The sequence below is a fragment of the Suricata suricatta genome, chromosome 9 (genome assembly GCF_006229205.1).
Source record: "Suricata suricatta isolate VVHF042 chromosome 9, meerkat_22Aug2017_6uvM2_HiC, whole genome shotgun sequence".
NCBI classification, from domain to species: domain Eukaryota; kingdom Metazoa; phylum Chordata; class Mammalia; order Carnivora; family Herpestidae; genus Suricata; species Suricata suricatta.
This window is the reverse complement of record NC_043708.1, coordinates 114,356,955-114,373,887: the sequence shown is the minus strand read 5'-3', so window position 1 is coordinate 114,373,887 and position 16,933 is coordinate 114,356,955. Positions and strand designations below refer to the sequence as shown.

Genomic DNA, 16,933 nt, shown 5'->3' with positions numbered 1-16,933 from the left:
GCCTGCCGTTTCAGGAGATACTCTCTTAATGATATCTCTCAGTTTCCCTTGTTGTGCCTGTGAGTATTTTATTTCCCTACTCTGCAATATTTTGGACTCGCCTTCTTGCACACTTTGGCTTGTTTCTTGGTGTAATCCTATGAAGGAAAACAGACTGACAAACACTGAGGGAACAGAAGCACACATACACACAGACAAATCAAACAAAGAAACACACTACAGGGGGGAAAGAAAAGAAAGAAAATGGGAGGGAAAGAGACTTAAAGAAGAGAAGAAGAGAAAATAAAAAGAAAAGAGAAAGAAGAAAAGACAAAAAATATATATATATAAGGGCGTTGGAGACAACAAAGGACAGTAGACCGTTTAATAGTGTATGACCAGTTGAGGGGAGAGGTAAGGATGAGATACCAGAGAATATATCTGGGTTGCGAGAAGGTGAAAAAGTAAGGGAGAAAGGAGAAAGGAATATAAGGAGTAAAATTTAAAGGAATTGAGTAAAGAAAAAGGGAAAAAAAGGTAATAATGACAAAGAAATAGTACGAAACTAGTGAAGAAAAAAAATTTTATATATTAAAAAAACAAACAAAAACAAAATAAAACAAAAAAACAAAAACGAAAAAAAAATTTAAAAAAAAAAGCAAGCAGCAGCTCCCCCTGGTGGATAGGCTTGGTTTGATGTGGTAAGTCTTGGAGTCTGTTTTCAGAGGCTCCGCCCCTGCCTGAGGTGAAATGAGCAGCAGGAGGTGAAGTGCGCACCTTCACAGACTCAATTGCGGAGTCCCCACCCCCAGTCAGGATCGATTGCAATGGGGGAAAGGAAAAAAACAAAAAGCAAAAAACTGAGTCTCTCTTAGTTTCCGATAGCTTTGCTCAAGACGCTGTGCGCTGCTGGAAATGAGCTGGGAGCTCCTACAGTCTAAGCACGCGCCCAGGCCTCCACCCGCCACCGACTCTTTGTTGGGGGTCGCGTAGGTGTGCGCCCTATTTTTTCCCTGTGGGCACCCAGGATTCGCCCAGTCAGTGAAGGGGGCAAGGTGTGCCGTGGAAATGCGGTCCGTGGTCCCATTCCCAAAACCAAGTTCGAATTGCTCGCGCCTGGCACAGTGGCTGCTCTGGGCCTCCCCAGCGCAGCCGCTTCTCACAGCCACAGACGCCTCTGATTCCCTGCCGAGATGGCTTAGGGCTGGAGGCTATTCCTTCTCTTGTGCCACCCCATTTCGGGATTCCGGCTACCTAGCAGTTATCTATGGAGTGGGTTTCTGTCTCCAAGAGCAGCCAAGCGTTCTATACCTCTTCCCCAGAGACAGTTCTATGAGCGTGTTCCAACTCTGTCTCTTCCCTTTGTCTCTCGGGTGCTGCCTGTTGTGGATGTTAAATGGGGTAACATCCTATAGAACCTCTTACAGTGGCTGAGACCATAACTATAAACATCTAATCAGCATTTCTTAGCCCTACAGTGGACCAAGTCCTATACTAACTCCATGCACATATCATTTTATTTAATCTTCAAACATCCCTCAGGTGTATTTTTATTCCTTCAATTGATAGATGAGGAAATCAAGTCATGGAGAGACACATATCTTATAAGTGGCCAAACTGGAACCTGAACACAGTTCTCTGATTCCTAACTGCATACTGGTAAAACTCTACTTAACTACTTTACACCTCTGCCTTCTGTGCAGTATATCCAACCCTGCTTATGTTCATAATATGATAACAGTTATGATATTCAACAACTAGAAAGCAATATTCTCTAGTAAGTCATGCACTTTTCTGACAAAGATGAATTTCACATTATTGTAATCAAAGAAACATGTAGTAGTTGTAAAATTTCTATAACAAATTTGTGTTCCAATAGCATGCCCCCTTGTGGTTGATGTTGCTAATGTAGGAGAAGGAACTGGGAGTAGGGAACAAAGTGGAATATAGCCATAAGGGCTGCCTCCAGTTCACTTGTGGGAGATGTTGGTCTGTGATGTCACTGCTAATCACCCAAGGGCAGCCCATGAGATATTAAGGAAGGACAGTTGGACCTGCTGCCTCCGAGCAGTTGTCTTGGGTGAATGTCTCTAAAGAGCGGGAGATAACCCATGCAAAAACGATTTCCCAAAGTCACAAGCAGAAAGTTGAGACCAATGTGGAGATACATAAGTGACATGTGATTTCATTTGCAGTTGGGGTATGGCAGAACCATGTTGCTAGATAACGAGTCACCTGATACCATAAAAAATAATGCCTCATTGTTTATGTAGGAAGAGTGGAACACTCCCTTGTCTTTATCCCTACAGTAGGACTTCATGTGTATGCCTCTACAGTGGCCCCCAGGGGGCAGATGGATGTACTTCACCACCCCCACTGACACTGGGCTTGGCCCATGGCTTACTTTACCAAGGATAGGTAGATGGTCTTAAAAAAAAAAAAAAAAGCATCTCACATTGCTGCAAGCCTCTCTGGAGCTTCAGGGTCAGCAGTGAGAAGAGCACGAATTATGAAGTGCTACTGATCTATGGAGTCGCCAGAAGGAGGATACATTGAGGGGATCCCATGAGCCCCAGAAGAGCACTGAGCAGCAGGTTGCAGCCAACCTGCAGACCTATGCACCTACAGTGTCTATACACTATACACTCCTGTCTGTCAGACTACTGCATACACTCTACTGCAATTTGCTCTGTCAGCCCTGCATAGAGCTCTCCAGAGTTGCCTTGTAGGGTCTGAGAAAGAGCCCTTACTGTTTGTTGGGTCACAAGGAGCATTTTGTAAACCTCACATTTTCATTTTCAGTAGCCCCAAATATTTACTGGAAAAGAAATGTGTAACATTCTGGAAAATCTATCTGATGCAGAAACAGAAACTCCTGGCACAGGTGGCCCCTGAGAAGTCTTCACAGCATGTTTCAATCTTTACTTTTGTTGTCTCATGATGAACCCAAATGTCACAGAGGCAGTTTCTAACTTGAAGTTTTGGTTCTTAGGAGGAACAAGCAAAGGACAACTTCTTGCAGCAATTGGGCATCTCTCCTCTGGAAACCTCCCTTACTTTCCCAAAGTGCCTGATGTTTTAATAACATGCTATGCCCATAAATTACTTCCATCATTACATTTAACAAACATCTCCCTCCTCCACCAGATGGGACCATATTGCCTTGTCTATATTCATTTGTTTCTTAAAATATTCAATAATTATTCATAATTGACCTGCTGCTACTGTACTTTGTTAATGCTATGTCCACATAGCAGTTCATATAGGAGACAAAATTCCCTGCCCTCATAGAGCTTACATGAGAATAAGCAGAGAGAAAGAAAATTTTAAATAATAAATAAGGATGTCATAGAAGATGGCAGAGTAGGAAGCTCCTGAAATCCATCCTTCCACCTAAATAATTATTGAACAGTTCACAACTGTCTGAAATAATTGCATAAATTTTCTAAGGCTACTATAACAAAGTAGCTTGAACGAACAGAAATACATTGTCTCACAGTGGTGAACACTAGAAGTCTGATTCATGTTAGTAGGCCCATGCTTTCCCTGACAACTCTAGGTGACCATCTTTTCTTGCCCCATCTAGTTTCTGATAATTGCCAACAATCCTTGCTTATGGGTGCCTCACTCCAGTGAGCTGGTTAACTTCTCTTTGTGTGTCTGTACATGTTCTTCCTTCTTTGCATATATAATTCTTTGTCCGAATTCCCCCTTTTATTAGAACACCAGTTATGTTAGATTAGGGCCCATCCAAATGAACTAATTTTAACTTAATGACCCTATGTCCAAATAAAGTCACAATTTCAGAAACCTAGGATTAGGACTTTAGCCTATCTTTTGGAGAGATGCAATTCAACCCATACATACCTTCTTTATTTCTCTTTGTTTTATGGTGCTTCATAGATATTGCAGTTTTTATAAATTGAAGGACTGTAGCAACCTGAATGGAGCAAGTCAATTGGCATGCCATTTCTCCAACAGCATTTGTTCATTTGGGGTCTCTGTGTTACATTTTGGTAATTTTCACAATCATTCAAAATTTTTCACTATTATTATTATTGGTGTTGTTATGGTAATTTTTGATCTGTGATCTTTGATGTTACTATTGTAATTTCTTTGGGACACCACAAATCATGTGTTTAAAAGACAGTACATTTAATTGATAAATGTTGTGTGTGTTCTTACTGTTCCACTGAACCCCTTCCCTCCCCCTCTCCTTGGGCTTCCCTATTTGAGACATAACAATTTGAAATTAGATAATAACACTACAGTGGTTTCTATGTGTTAAAGTGAAAGGAATAATGGCACATCCCTCAATTATTAAGCTTAGTGAAAAAGGTATGGCAAAAGTCAAGATAGACTAAAATCTAGGCCTCTTGCACTAAACACCCAAGCTGTGAAGGCAAAGGAGAAGTTTTTGAAGAAAATTTAAAGTTCTACTCCAGTGAACACACAAATGATAAGAAAGTGAAACAGCCTTGTTTGTGATATAAAGTTTGAGTAGTCTGGATAGATCAAACCAGTGACAACATTCCCTTAATATGAAGTCTAATCCAAAGCAAGTCCTGACTCTCTTCAATTCTATGAAGGCTGAAAGAGGTGAAGAAGCTGCAGAAGTTTGAAGCTAGTAGAGGTCGGTTCATGTGGTTTAAGGAAAAGAAGCTGTCTTCATAACATGAAAGTGCAAGGTAAAACAGTAAGTGCTGATGTAGAAGCTACAAGAAGCTGTCCAGGAGATCTAGATCAAATAACTAATGAAGTGGATATAATAAATAATAGATTTTCAGTTTAGAAAAAAGACTTCTATTGGAAAAAGTGCCATATAGGACTTTCATAGCTAGAGAGGAGAAGTCAATGCCTGGCTTCAAAGTTTAAAAGAGGTTGACTCTATTGCTCAGAGCTAATGTAGCTGGTAACTTTAAGTTGAAGCCAATGTTCATTTACTATTTGAAAAATCCTTGAGCCCTTAAGAATTATGCTAAATCTAATCTGCCTATGCTCTACTAGTGGAAAAGCAAAGTCTTAGTGACAGAACATTTGTTTACAAAATGGTTTAGCCCACTGTTAAGACCTACTGCTTAGGGGGAAAAAGATTTATTTCAAAATACTATTGTTCATTGACAATGTACCTGGTCACCCAAAATCTCTGATGGATGGGATGTACATGTTTTCATGCCTGCTAACATAACATCTATTTTGCAGCGCAGGCATCAAGAAATAATTTTAACTTTCAAGTCTTATTATTCAGGAAAAAATTTCTCAAAGACTATAATTTCCATAGATAGTGATTACTGTGATGATTCTGGTAAAAGTCAATTGAAATTTTTTGGAAAGGATTCACCATTCTAGATGCCAAATAGAACATTCATGATTCATGGGAAGAGGTCAAAATAGCAACATGAATAGAAATTTGGAAGTTTATTCCAACTCTCATGAATGACTTTGAGACGTTCAAGACTTCAGAGGAGGAAGTAACTGTAGATGTAGTGGAAACAGCAAGAGAACTAGAAGTGGAACCTGAAAATGTTACTGAATTGCTGCAATCTCATGATAAAAATTTAACTGATGATGAGTTGTTTCTTAGAGATGAGCAAAGAAAATGGTTTCCTGATATGAAATCTACTCCTGGTGAAAAGGTTGTGAAAACTATCAAAATGACAACAAAGGACTTAGAATATTACATAAACTTAGTTGATAAAGTATTTTGAAAGAAATTCTACTGTGGGTAAAACATTATCAAAGAGCATCACATGCAACAGAGAAATTGTTCATGAAAGGAAGAGTCAATTGATGTGGAAAACTTCATTGTTTTTTTGTTTTAAGAAATTGTCACAGCAACCCCAACCTTCAGCAACTACCATCCTGATCAATCAGCAGCCATCAACATGGAGGTAATTTGCTCCCCCAACAAGATTATGACTTGCTCAAAGCTCAGATGCTGGTTAGCATTATTTTTAGCAATAAAGCATTTTAAAATTAAGATATGTACATTGTTTTTTAGACATAATGCTATTGTACAACTAATAGAGTATAGGATAGTGTAAACAAAACTTTTATATTCACTGAAAAATCATAAATGCATTTAATACACTGTATTACAATATTTGCTTTATTCTGTGGTCTGGAATCAATCCCACAATGTCTCTGAAGTATTCCTGTGATGATTTTGGAAATATGGAATGTGGAAAAACACTTGCAGGAGCCCAGGAAGATATTAATAAAGAAGTTGATTATTTTGGGCATTTCTTATACTCCCAGCCTTGTGGCAGATAAAAATGGAGATATCAATCTACCTTTATGTGCAAATTCCTGCTAACAAGGTGGAAAGCAGGGATCTTGCCCTCCAAAAAATTGTGTGTGTGTTCATTACTGATCACTGTGTCTGATCACTAAGGGATTAGCACAGAAACTAGCCATTGTTTTAATCCCTGAAGGATGAAGTAGCTTCCAGGAAATTTAATGAAACTATTTATTTCTCCCCCCACCCCCACTTTTGGGAGACAAACACTTAAAATCTTTTTCAAAATACTGGTTTACCATAGATATAATAGAAGAGAAACATCAATGACCACACACAAAAAGAAATGCACACTGCACACACACACACACACACACACACACACACACACACACACACATTGGAAAAGTCAAAAATTAATGGCTCCAAGTCTCTCAGTCAGTGATATTTAATAATCCCTGAGGATGGGGGGATTAAATCTCAAGGGTTATTGCAACATAATACTCAAAATTCCCAGTTCTCAACAAAAATTTACAAAACATACAAATAAATGGGAAAATATGGCCCATTCACAGGTGAAGAAATTAAAAATAATATGATAGAAACCATTCCAGAAACTTAGACATTAGAATTATTAGTCAAAGGTACTAAAATCACCTGTCTTAAATGTGATCAATGAGAAAAAGGAAATCATAGACAAAGAACAAAAAGAAATCAAGAAAATTATGCATAAACAAAATGATGCATAAATAAAATAAGAATATCAATAAATATAAATTATTAAAAAAAGAAAAAAGAAATTTAAAAAAGGAGTGAAGTAGACATTATGGAGCTGAAAACTACCATAACTGAAATAAAAACTATGAGAACTCACAGCAGATTTGAGTAGGCAGACGAAAGGGTGAGCAAACTTGAAGGTAAGACATTTGAAATTATCAAGTCTGAGGAGCAGAAGGAAAAGTGAATAAAAACGAATTAAAAGAGCCTGTGAAACCTGAGAGAACCATCAAACATAGCAACATATGTATTATAGGAGTCCCAGAAGAAGATAGAGAAAAAGAGGCAGAGAAAATATTTGAAAAAATATTGTCCAAAAACATTCCAAATCTGAGGAAATACATGAATATACATGTCTAAGGAAATCCATGAACTATAAGCAGGATAAACTTAAGATCTACACTAAGAAGACTTATAGTCAAATGGTCAAATCCAAAAGACAAAGAGAAACTATTGAGAGCAGCAAGAGAGGAACAATTCATCTCATAAAAGAGATAATCAAAGTCACATTGCCAAGATGGTGGACTATAAGACCCAGCCTGTCCCCTCTCAAAGATGAACAATTGGACAGCAATCCAAAAATAAAAGCATCTCTGAGGGAAGACTACAGTCTACTTAATAATTTCCGTGGAACAAAAAACTTGAAAAAAAACACACAAAATATAAAGAAAAACAATTTCATTTTACCTCTATCCTCCATTGCCCAAGCCAGCACTGCTCAGAGGGAACTTCTTAGCTAAAATGAGCTCCCTTCACCAGGAAAGAGAATGGATTGAGCAGCCTACTTCCCCAGTCTTTCAGGGCACCACACACATAGGACCTACTTGAGTTTCACCCCATCCAGAAACCTGGAAAACCTGAGACATACAGAGATGAATATGAACAAGAAAGAAAGTAGGACCCACCAGTATCAGCTACACAGCAAGACAGACTGCAGTTCGTAGTGACCTCTGCACATAACTCTGGTAGTTTCACCTCTGAAGATACCAATGACCAACATGTTGCTGCAGATCACCTGAAGATTTACCAGTTGTTGCCTCAAAGGTATTTGTGTTCCCTGCTAGCCCCACCCATAGCCCAGGACCTGCCTCAGTAGCCAGCCCAGGCTGCTTCAACTGTGTAAGTGCAAGAAACAAACCTAGACCCTTACAGCTGACTCCCACATTTGTGTATGTGCTATGGGATAGCCCCTCTGATATCTACTCATGTATTGCTGGCCTAATATGTGTCATTGACTTCCATTGCCATGTGCACATACATGACAGATTCTGTAATCACAGAAGTGCATACCAATATCCAAGGCCCCCATACTTACTTATGGGCCTACTATTGGCCCTATCTCCTATCAGTGACCTGCACCACTGGGCTCACCTGAAGCTAGCCCTTCCAGCTGTACACCTGCATGCCTCTAGCCTATCTCCTAAAACGAGCCTCCCATCATGCACCTGTGGCAAGAACAAGTAGACATTGTAGCATACACAGACAACCAGCGCTTCAGTAGCTGCAGTGCAACCTCACTTGGCCCCACCCCTTGATGCTTCTCCTGGCCCCCAACACTATGTGTGTATTTGCAAATGGCCTCACCACCACAAGGCACATGTAGCTGCCCCCTACAGTGAAGTATGTGTACATCATCAGCTCTGACCACCAATTCTGCCAACCCTGGCCCCTAACCACAGAATCTAGGGACAATACTGAGGACCACAATAGCCTTTGTAGCCTCTGTGGACTATCCATGACAGTCACCAAGGACCACACACTGTCAATGCTATGGACTTCAGAAGACTGAGCCAACAAGTTACCCTGTACCCCAGAACAGAGCTGCCCCATTCTCCCAACACTTCATGCCCTGCACCACTATACCTAGGTCACAGCACACTCCAGCATGCTCTCACCTGAAGGTAAAGATTTTTCCTTCCAGAAGTCAGTCCATTAAATGTGGAAGAGGTGAATGCTTATTCAAATGTGCAGAAACCTACACAAGACTAGTGGGATCATAAAGAATCAGGAAAACATGATTCCACCAAAGAAACAAAATAATCTTCTCTAGCTTCTCTAGACACCTTATAATTAAAGTGTCTAAAATCAAGACAAAGAATTTTAAAATGAGCAAGGGAAAATAATTTCTCTCATACAAGGGAACCCCCCCAAGGCCATCAGAAGATTTCTCAGCAGGAAAAGTGTTGAAGGAAAAAAACTGCCAACCAAGAATACTTTACTCAGAAAAACAAAACTTTAGAAATGAAGGAAAAATAAAGATGCCCCAGACAAACAGATGCTAAAGAAGTTCATCACTATTAGACTTGCCTTGTGAGAAATGCTAAATGAAGTTCTTCAAGCAGAAATGAAGACATACTTATTAGTAACAAACATGAATGAAAGTATAAAACTCACTGGTAAATTTAAGTACACAGTTAAATTCAGAATACTCTAATACTAAAATAGTGTAATGTGAAACACTTAATTCTAGTATAAAGGTTAAAATACAAAGTACTAAAAATAAATATAGCTATAAAATATGTTAACGGATACACAAGATTAAAAGATGTATATTGTGGCATCAAAAACATAAAATAGGGGCTACCTGGGTGGCTCAGTTATTAAGTATCTGACTTTGGCACTAGTCATGATCTCACTGTTCATGAGTTTGAGTCCCACATCAGGTGAGCATGAGCCCTGCCTTGAGTTAGCTCGAGCCCTACTTCAACCCCACTTCTGGTAAAACATGAGCCTTGCTTAGGATGAGCCCCACTTCTCTCTCTCTCTCTCCCCCTCTCACTCACTAGTGCCTCTCTCAAATTAAATAAATAAATATAAAGAAAGAAAGAAACCAAGAAAGAAAGAAAGAGCAAAAGCACAGACTTTTTGTAAGCAATTGAAGCTAAGTTGTTATGAGCTTAAAATAGATTATTGTGACTATAAGATGTCTATGAAAGCCTTAGGGCAACCAAAATACAAAAACGATATAGCAGATACCATAGTAGAGATATACACATGATAAAGAAAAGAGAATGAAAGCAGACCACTATAGAATGCCATCAATTTACAAAGTCAGAGAACAAGGGAGGGAGAAAGGAACTACAAAATAGTGAGAAAACAATTAACAAGATGGCATAAGTAAGTCCTTCACTATCAAAATTACTTTATTTTTTACAGGGTGCCTGGGTGGCTCAGTTGGTTAAGCATCCGACTTTGGCTCAGGTCATGATCTCACGGTTTGTGGGTTTGAGCACCACATCGGGCTCTGTGCTGACAGCTAGCTCAGAGCTTGGAGACTGTCTTCAGATTCTCTATCTCCCTCTCTCTTTGACCCTACCCTGTTCATGCTCGCTCGCTCTCTCTCTCGCTCGCTCTCGCTCTCTCTCTCTCAAATAAATAAAAACAATAAAAAAATTCAAAATTACTTTATTTTTTAAATTCTATTTATTTATTTTTGAGGGAGAGGCAGAGAGGAGAGTGAGAATCCCAAGCAGGCTCTGTACAATCAGCATAGAGGCTGACATGAGCCTCAAAAGCATAAAATCATGACATAAGCAAAACTCAGGAACCAGATGCTCAAACTAAGTCACCAAGGTGGCCCTATTAATAATTACTTTTAATGTAAATGGACTAAATTCCCCAATTAAAAGGCCCACAGTGGCTAAATGGATTTTAAAAAAGACCAACTATATGCTGTTGTTGGAGCCGCCGAGTTTTGGCTGCCTCAGGCAAGGATATATCGCTCTCCAGGGAGTAACCAGAAAAACAAGATTTACATCTGGAGGCTAGGAGAGTGCATTTCCTGGTCCAGGATTTCAGAGACTGTCCTACTGAGCCAGATGAAAAAAGCCAAAATGATCAAAAGATCAAACCGCATTTTGGATTATCCAGCGCCAAGCTTCCCCTCCCCAGCATTGCAGAGGCAAGTCTGGGCGCCTCTTTTGATGCTGTGTCCGGAGTTTCAGTTTCGTTTTCCCCTTTCTCTAATATTCATTTGACTCTGTTACCTGGCAACCGACCTGGGTCAGTTCCCCGCCCCAAACCCTATATAAGAAGAATTACTTTCTTAATAAAAAAGGGGGGCTTGATCAGATGCCGTGTGCTGTCTTCACTCTCTGTGCTCCCCCTTCCTGCCCTTTCTCTCCCTCTCTCACGATCAAGAACCCGCAAGTGTTCACCGCCCCGCTGGCCAGAGCTGGCAGGGCCGGGACACGACATGCTGTCACAAGAGACTCACTTCAACATCAAGGACATACATAGGCTCAAAATAAAGTGATGGGAAAAGATACTTCATACAAATGCATACTAAAGAAAGCAGGGGTAGCTATAGTTGTATACACCTTAAATCAAAACTGTAAAGAGACACAGAAAATCGTTGTATAATGATAAAGGAGTCAATTCAACAAGAGATTATAGCAATTGTAAATATATGTGCACCCTACTTCAGAGCACTTAAATATGTTATTAACACGTGTGAAGGTAGAACTAGACAACACTATAGTATTTATAGTAGACTTCAAGGCCCCACTTTCAAAAATGGAAAGATCATTCAGAGAGAGCATCAAAAAGGAAATATTGGATCCAAACTATATTTTGGAACAAATGGACCTAACAGACTATACAGAACATTCCATTCAATAGCAAAATGCCCATTCTTCTCAAACACTAACCACAGATTTTCTGGAATATGTCATATATTAAGTCACAAAACAAGTCTTAACAAATTAAGAAGAATTGAATTCATATCAAGTATCTTTTCCAGTCACAGTGGTATAAAACTAATAGCTAATAACAAAACTAATAGCTAATAACAAAATTCACAAATATGTGAAAATGAAACTACATGCCCCTGAAGAACCAATGAGTCAAAAAAGAAATCAAAAGGGAAATAAAAAGGCATCTTGACACAAATGGACACATAGTATACCAAAAACTATGGGCTATAGCAAAAGCAGTTCCAATAGGGAAATTTAGAGCAATAAATACCCACATCAGAGGGAAAAACAAGTCTAAAATATGTAACCTAACATTACACATCAAGGAACTAGAAGAACAAACACACTAGAAGAACATTACACATCAAGGAACTAAAAGCACAAAGATAGCAGAAGGGAGGAAATAACAAAAGATTAGAGCAGAAATAAATGAAATAGACTAGAAAAGCAATAGAATGGATCAATGAAACTAAGTGCTATTTTTTAAAAATAAATAAATAAAAATTAAAAACCTTTAGCTAGACTAAGAAAAAAAAGAAGACTCAAATAAATAGGAACAAAAAAGGAAATATTACAATTAATACCAAAGAAGTACATAGGACCATAAGAGCCTACTACAAACAGTTATGACAACAAATTAGGCAACTTAGAAAATATGAACAAATTCCTAGAAACATACAACCTACCAAGACTGAATCACAAAAAAATGGAAAACCTGAATAGACTCATAACTGGTATGGGAGATAGAATCAATATGTTTCCTAGAAACATACAACCTACCAAGACTGAATCACAAAGAAATGGAAAACCTGAATAGACTCATAACTAGTATGGGAGATAGAATCAATAAGGAAAAATCTCCCAAAAAAGAAAATCCCAAGACCAGATAGCTTCACTGGTGGATTCTACCAAAAATATCAAGAATTATTAAAGTCAGGGCACCTGGGTCGCTCAGTCAGTTAAGCATCCGACCTCAGGTCAGGTTGTGATCTCACAGTCTGTGGGTTTGAGCCCCACATAGGGCTCTGTGCTGACAGCTCAGAGCCTGGAGCCTGCTTCAGATTCTATGTCTCCCTCTCTCTCTGCCTATCCCCAACTCAGGCTCTGTTTCTGTCTCAATAATAAATAAACATAAAAAATTTAAAAAATTATTAATGTCAATCCATCTCAAAGCTTTCTAAAATATCAGAGAGGAGAGAACACTTCCAAACTGGTGAATTTTACAAAACATGTAAAACATTAAATAAATGCTTTAATGTTTTTAATTAAAAACATTTAAAGAAAAATTAACACTAGTCCTTCTCAAACTATTCCCAAACATGAAGAGGATGCAATTCTTACTTATTCTATGAAGTCAGCATTACCTTGATATCAAAACCAGGTAAGGACACTACAAGAAAACTACAGACCAATATCCTTTATGAAACCTGGCACCAAATGTGTAAAATTAAGGAAGCCATTGCCTCTCCAAACAGGAAACAAATGGAAAGATGCTAAGACTCAGGCAAAAGAGGACAAGGCCAGAGAAGGAACAGAAACACAGAGAGCACCATTCAGAAAACAAAAATTAAAATTAAAAAGCACCAAATGATGAAAAATGTTTTCCATGAGAAAAGGAAAGGAAGTGAAGGTTATATAAGTGTTGTTTTAAATAAGAATTCTAGACTGATTTAGCTCTTTATATGATATGAATGTGCACATTTATTTAAAATTAATCATTAAACAACTAAGCAGATCAAAACAAGTAACATACACAATGTTAGGTGGTATCAAGTGCTATAGGGGAAATATAAGCAAAAAGGAGATGGCTGGGAATCAATTTATAACTGGGAAGGCAATATTTTAAGAATATAAAAGATGAGGAAGCAAGACCAATCTCTTAATGATCTGTGTGAAAAGTCATGGGAAGAAGAAATAGAAACTAGAGAGGCCTGGAGGCAGAAGTTTGCTTGATGTGTCCATGAAAGCTAAGGAGGCCAGTGTGGCTGGAGCCAAGTGGGCAAAGAATAGAGTGATAGAAAGTGAAATTAGAAGTGAGGGTGGCGAGATGGGTAAGGCATACATGCAGGCAGTGCAAGACTGAGTTGTGCTGAGCAAAGTGGAAATCCTCAGTGGAGAATGAATGCTTGGGGTTGAGTAAGAATGGAAACAGAACAATTTGGAGATAACTGCAATACACAGGTGGGAAATGTTGGCTAGGATTCGGGGGCAGTGGTAAAGATTATGGAAACTGGCCACATTTAGAAAAAGTATGAAAAGCAGCTGGCTGTGGGGTATAAGAAAAAGCAACAGCTCCAGCTGGTTCTAAGATTTTAGGCCCTGAATGTCTGAGAAAATGAAATTTTATGAAAATGAGAAAGTGAGATTGGGGAAGGATGGAATCAGAGTTTCCTTTGGGACATATTAAGTTTGAGATGCCTGTTTTATCTCAGTGGTGAGGGGAGCAGGGCAACTGGATATGGGAGAAGCCCAGGAGTAGTTGGATGTAGGTGGAATTCAGAGCGTGAGCTTGGATGAAACCACTCTCAAAGAGTCAGAGAATGAAATGGCCAAAACATCTTCCAGTGTTTGGGGACTGGAAGATGAAGAGGGGTTACAGAAGGAGACCAAGGAAGAGTGGCTGCATGGGTAGGAGGAGAATTTCAAGGAGTCAAACAGGAAAAGGACCCTCGGTAAAGGGAGAGGTTACCTTTACCATGTAGTACCATGTGCTACTAACAGTCTAGGTTAGAAGAGAACCAGGAGCATCACTGGCTTCTCCCAAGGATGGATACCAAGATATCTTGCAGTGGACTCAAGAGAAAAATGAAAAGGGGCCAATACAAGTCAAGGATGGCAAGGAAAGACCATGCTTTCAAAGAGTTTGTTAAAGAAAGCAGAGGAAAAGGAAGAGAGCCATGGAGATATGTGGCTAGCTGAAGGTCTTCATGAGAAGAGAGATGGCAGCATGTTGGATCTTGAAAGGAACAATGAAGTGAAGAGTAAAAACTAAATTATGCAGGAGAGAACTGTAGCTCTGGCACTAGGTGGAAGGACTGGCCTCCACTGAGAGTGGGAATGTCCCCCATATAACTGGAAGATAGGATGCACTAGGCAGTCACAGTGGTCATTGCTTGTGAAAGCTCCCACATGACTGCTTTTATCTTGTCACAAAGGTGAAGCAAGGTCATCAACTGTGGGAAAGTAAGGCAAGGGTGCTGGAGGCTCAAAGAGAGATGAGGTATGCAGGAGTCATCAAGAATCATGGGCAGATGAGGCGCAGGAAGAAGCTGTGTGGTAGGCAGCACTGAGGGTCCATGATGAAGGAAGGGCTGTGGCTGGGAGTCAAGACAGCAATACTTACTGCTCTGCTCCATTGCCTGTGCATGTGGGATGGGGCTGCAGGGAGTAGGATTAACCTGGTGGCAGGTGTTGCTTGCCAAAGGAAGACAGACTATGCAGCCAAATAGAGGCAAGGGAGCTGAGGATTAATACACAGAGATCATCATAATAATAGTAATTAAATGTAGGTGTTTAAGGAGGAAAGGGAAAATGTAAAGATGGGTGGGTCTGCAAGAAGGGCTGTTGACTTGCGTCATAGAGTTATCAGCAACAACAAACTTTAGGGCAGGGTCCAGGACTGGGATACATTTATTTTGGGAGGTACACAACGACTTTAAGGGAGCTAAAGCATGTGGGTAGTATTAAGAGACTCAATTTCCAGATCTTTCATACATCATTCAAGTGAGCTGTTTTCTCAGCCGTAAGAAATGGATGTCCTAGGGCCCATAGAAAGAAACTAAGGAAGGTGGCTCCTGGATCACAGCCCTGTAGATGTTGAAAATCATGCAGATGTTGGGAAAGTTTCTACTTGGACTGATCCTAGTAGATCCCCAAGAAATCCCCAACAGAGGGAGGAAGACAGGTGAAGATGGATTGCTGCCTACCTCAGGACCCATGGGGATGCCTGCCAGGGCCACACACACTGCTTGGCATACCAAGCCAGGACCCTCTGTGTTCCCCTAAGATCACTAGTTTGGCTTTGAGTCTGCACAAAACAGCTTCTCGATATTTCTACAGGGTCATCCTAGGACAGACATCACCTCATCCCATGAAACGTACTTACATCAGCCCAGCATACAGCACTGTACAAGAGGACCAGCTGAGTGTCCATCTCTGGGCTGATTACCTCACCTATGGCCCCAATGAATTCTGAAAAAAAAAAGTGACTAGTTCATACATTTAATTTAATATGTAAAATTGCTCATTCTAAATTAAAATAGTTCCTAAGAATGCAATTGCTACCATATGTCAACATTCTTAAAAGCATTCCATCATTCCTTTAAATCTATACATTTAGGTTTAAATACTGTAATATCAATTTATCTAAAAATATATATCAAATTCCTTTTCAAATATCTTAGCAGGAGGACATATACCTGGACTCTAACCCCTACCATGGGCATCTGATCCAGGACCCTAGGAAGGATGGCTCCTGAGTGAGTGTAGGAGAATGAACAATTAAAGGAAGGCTAGCTAGGCTGTCCCTTATTGGAATGAAAGAGACACATGGCAGAAGATGCCCAGAGGGGACTTTCTGCCCAGAGGGGGGCTGAGATGGCCATGTAGGAAACAACAGGAAGTAGCAGTGGTTCTCAGGGCAAGGGGCTGCCCTGGGCCATGAGGCAATGCCAAAGGGACAGGCACAGCACTTTTAGGTGGACAGCGGTCCTAGAATGACCCTGTAGCATTATCAGACAGTGGAGCATCAAGAGGATGTTCTGTTCTGTGAAAGGGAATGTAAAGAGAAGAAGCCAGCAGGGTCAGTTTTGAAATTTGAATTTATTGTCAACATTTGAGAGCTGAAAATTTTTCATAGAAAAATAGTGATACTTGATTTTTTTTTAATCAGATAAATGCAGGCATTAAGCCTACTTCCCTGCAGGGAGAAGATGCATCACAGCTATACAGGTATTTCCCTACCTCTGATCCAGCACACCTGCCCTCTCTCTATGCCAACAATTCCTACTTTTCCTACACCCACCACTCTGCTTTCCCTGAGTTCAGCATACCTGCTCTCCTGTCCGGGGCCCCGCCAAGTTTTCTGTCTGCCTCAGGCAAGGATTATCACTCCGTTGAGTGAGCCAGTAAACAAGATTTGCATCTGGAGGCTGGAGATTGCCATTTCCTGGTCAAAATAACTTTGGCGACTGTCTTGCTGAGCTAGACGTGAGTGGCCAAGGCACACAAAAGATCAAAACCGTAT

General features: G+C 39.9%; 1 protein-coding gene across 1 annotated transcript in view; it reads right to left on the bottom strand.

The window, feature by feature from the left end:
* Window positions 1-16,933, bottom strand: part of OCA2 (OCA2 melanosomal transmembrane protein) — a 406,012-nt gene that overhangs the window by 125,527 nt on the left and 263,552 nt on the right. The gene's annotated exons all lie outside the window — the stretch shown is intronic.